Source organism: Arachis ipaensis, chromosome B9 (genome assembly GCF_059453495.1).
Source record: "Arachis ipaensis isolate K30076 ecotype BB chromosome B9, ASM5945349v1, whole genome shotgun sequence".
NCBI classification, from domain to species: Eukaryota; Viridiplantae; Streptophyta; class Magnoliopsida; order Fabales; family Fabaceae; genus Arachis; species Arachis ipaensis.
The window spans coordinates 101,338,981-101,342,448 of NC_142444.1; the positions used below are offsets into that span (position 1 = coordinate 101,338,981).

A 3,468-nucleotide genomic window follows, 5' to 3' on the forward strand; every position below is an offset into this window, starting at 1 on the left:
GGTAGTTTCATACATTTCTTTAGGAAATAAGCTAGTTTTGGGTAGATATTCACCTACACCTTGATTTAAGCATACATTGTGCATTTTACATTATTTCATGAGGATTTTGCATGAATTTAGTGACAAATTGTATGCTGCATTACCCATGACTTGGACTAGAACTTTGATGCACTCTGTTGCTTGATTTCAGGACCAAAGGAAGCAAGGAAAGGGAGGTAACTTGCAAGGTTAATAAGAAAAGTGATTGCCAATAACACTCTCAAAGCCATCATTACCCACGTTAAGAGTCACGTTAACTAAGTTAACGTGCACTCTAACGTGGAGAAGGGAAGTTGAGCCAACGTTAGTGACACTTAACATTGTCACTAACGTTGGCAAACACTCATGAGTGGCCACGTTAGAGCCCATGTTAACCTAGTTAACGTGGCCTCTAACGTTAAAGGGGGAAGAGAAGCCAACGTTAGTGACATTCAACATTGTTACTAACGTTGGCCTAAGGATGCAACACACCACGTTAACTCCCACGTTAACTTGGTTAACGTGGGAGCTAACGTAAGAAGTAAGAGTTGTCGACAACATTAGTGACACTCAACATTGTCACTAACGTTGGAAGCAACCACACAACCCCCCAAGGAGCCACGTTAACTTCCACGTTAACTTAGTTAACGTGGAAGCTAATAATGAGGAATGAATAATAAGCCAACGTTAGTGACACTCAACATTGTCACTAACGTTGGGATGGCTAAGAATGGCCACGTTAGAAGCCACGTTAACCTAGTTAACGTGGACTCTAACGTGAGATCTAGGGGCACATTGGAACGTTAGTGACAATGTTGAGTGTCACTAACGTTCTCGAAGTTTGGCAAGGCCACGATTAGAAGCCACGTTAACCTAGTTAACGTGGACTCTAACGTGAGATCTAGGGGCACACTGGAACGTTAGTGACAATGTTGAGTGTCACTAATGTTCTCGAAGGTTGGCAAGGCCACGTTAACCTAGTTAGCGTGGGCTCTAACGTGAGGCAAAGGGGTACATTGGAACGTTAGTGAAAATGTTAAGTGTCACTAACGTTCTCGAACTTATACTTTCACTAAATGTTAACACCCCTAACGCCCTGAGCTAAGGTCTCTGCCCACTTAGCACTTTCTCTCTGCAAGTAAAGCCAAGCCCAAATGAAGAAAAGAACTGCTTCAAACTCAAGATCCAAAGGCCCAAGACTTGAAGAGCAAACTAGAAGCTGAGAAGAGTAGTATATATAGGAGTAGCTTTGAATTGATAACGAGTGTTGGAGGCTAAAAAAAGAGAACTACTCTCTGTATTTTACTTTCTCTGCATTTTCTAGTTTTATGATGTATTCTCCATCTTTGTTTTCATTTTCAAGAGCTATGAACAACTAAACCCCTTTCATTGGGTTAGGGAGCTCTGTTGTAATTTGATGGATCAATACTAATTTTTATTATTCTTCTTCTATCTTTTCTCTTGATTTTACTTGAAAGCTTTCGATCTTCATCCAATTGAGTAGTTATCTTGGAAGAGAAGCTATTCAAACTTGGATCTCTTTTGAACCTTGAAAGAGGAATGAAGAGATCAAGCTAGAATTGCTTTCTCATGCTGGACCGAATTGGGTTTGGATGGGTATGTGACTATAACCCTCTCAATACTTGATTTGGGAAATGCATGTGGTATAATCAGTAACCATACTTCATCTCTTCTCATGAGCAATTGACCAAGGAATTGGCTATTGATCAAGATTTGAGAGATTGAATTGTAAGAAATTGTAATTCAATCACTTAAGATTGCCAAGGAGATCAATGAGTGCATTGATTGATGAAGAGATGAAAATGAACTTGATCCGGAGAATTGCAACATCTCCTAAGCCCAATGAACTCCCCATCTCTGATCTTACCCATTCTCTTTAATTTCTGCCATTTACTTTTATGAGCAAATCCCCCATTCCCATTTACAATTCTGCAATTTATTTTCAGTCATTTACTTCCAGTCCTTTAATTCTAGCATTTACTTTTCTGTTATTTACATTCCCGCCATTATTTTCTGCAACTCTCAACCCAAATTCTAGATTCGCTCAACTAGAACATTCTTCTAATTAAAGTTGCTTGATCAATCAATCCCTGTGGGATTCGACCTCACTCTATTGTGAGTTTTTACTTGACGACAAATTCGGTATACTTGCCGAAGGGAGATTTGTTGAGAGACAAGTTTTCCGTGCATCAAGTTTATGGCGTCGTTGCCGGGGATTGATTGTGCATCAACAATGATTAAATTGGAAGATCACTAGATTGAGCATTTTTATTTTGTGAATTTCATTTTCTGTTTGAGTAATTTACTTTTTGTTTTAGTTAAACTTCTTCCCTTCCCCTTCTACTCTTTTGTTTTTCTTTGTTATTTTCAATTCTGTTTGCTAACCCACTAACTGTTTGATATATTGCATCACCCACAACTAACAGTAATTCTGACACAAATACTTTCTGCACCTATCTTTTCTTGCTTGCACTTGATGGTTGTATGACAGGGAAAAGAAGCGGGGCTTCAACTTCCTTCGATTCTGAACCTGAGAGGACCTTCCTTAGATTAAGGAGGGAGGCAAGAGGAAAGAAAGTGGTTGGTGCTGAGGAAGAAGAGGAATTCTTTGAAACAAACATGGAAGACAACATGGAAAACCATCATGAAGAAGAAGATCACAACCATGGGGGAGGAGGTAGAGCAAATCATGCTGGGGAGGATAGAAGAGTTTTGGGCTCTTACATCAATCCAAACCCAGGCAATTGTGGAAGTAGCATCCAAAAGCCAACAATCCATGCCAACAACTTTGAACTTAAACCACAGCTCATCACCCTTGTTCAGAACAACTATTCATTTGGAAGAGGTGTTCAAGAAGACCCCAATCAACATTTGACCACCTTCCTGAGAATATGTGACACAGTGAAGTCTAATGGTGTTCACCCTGACGCTTATAGACTGCTCCTATTTCCATTCTCACTTAGGGACAAAGCAGCCAAGTGGTTGGAATCTTTCCCAAGGGAAAGCTTGACAACTTGGGAAGACGTGGTGAACAAATTCTTGGCAAGATTTTACCCTCCTCAACGAATCAATAGGCTGAGAGCTGAGGTCCAAAATTTCAGGCAACAAGATGGTGAGACTCTATATGAAGCATGGGAGAGGTTCAAGGACTTAACAAGGAAGTGTCCACCTGACATGTTCAACGAATGGGTGCAGCTGCACATTTTCTATGAAGGACTCTCTTATGAGTCAAAGAAGGCCGTAGACCATTCATCAGGAGGATCTTTGAACAAGAAGAAGACTATTGAGGAAGCCATAGATGTTATTGAAACAGTAGCAGAGAACGACTACTTCTATGCTTCCGAAAGAGGGAACACAAGAGGAGTAATGGAGCTAAACAATATAGATGCTCTGTTGGCCCAAAACAAGCTCATTACCCAGCAGCTGGCT

General features: G+C 40.4%; 1 non-coding gene across 1 annotated transcript; it reads right to left on the reverse strand.

The window, feature by feature from the left end:
* Window positions 1–3,111: 3,111 nt before the first annotated feature.
* LOC148545659 (small nucleolar RNA R71) lies at window positions 3,112–3,215 on the reverse strand. Its single transcript, XR_015900234.1, has one exon. It is a non-coding gene; the product is annotated as a small nucleolar RNA R71 (small nucleolar RNA).
* Between the last annotated feature and the right edge of the window lie 253 nt (window positions 3,216–3,468).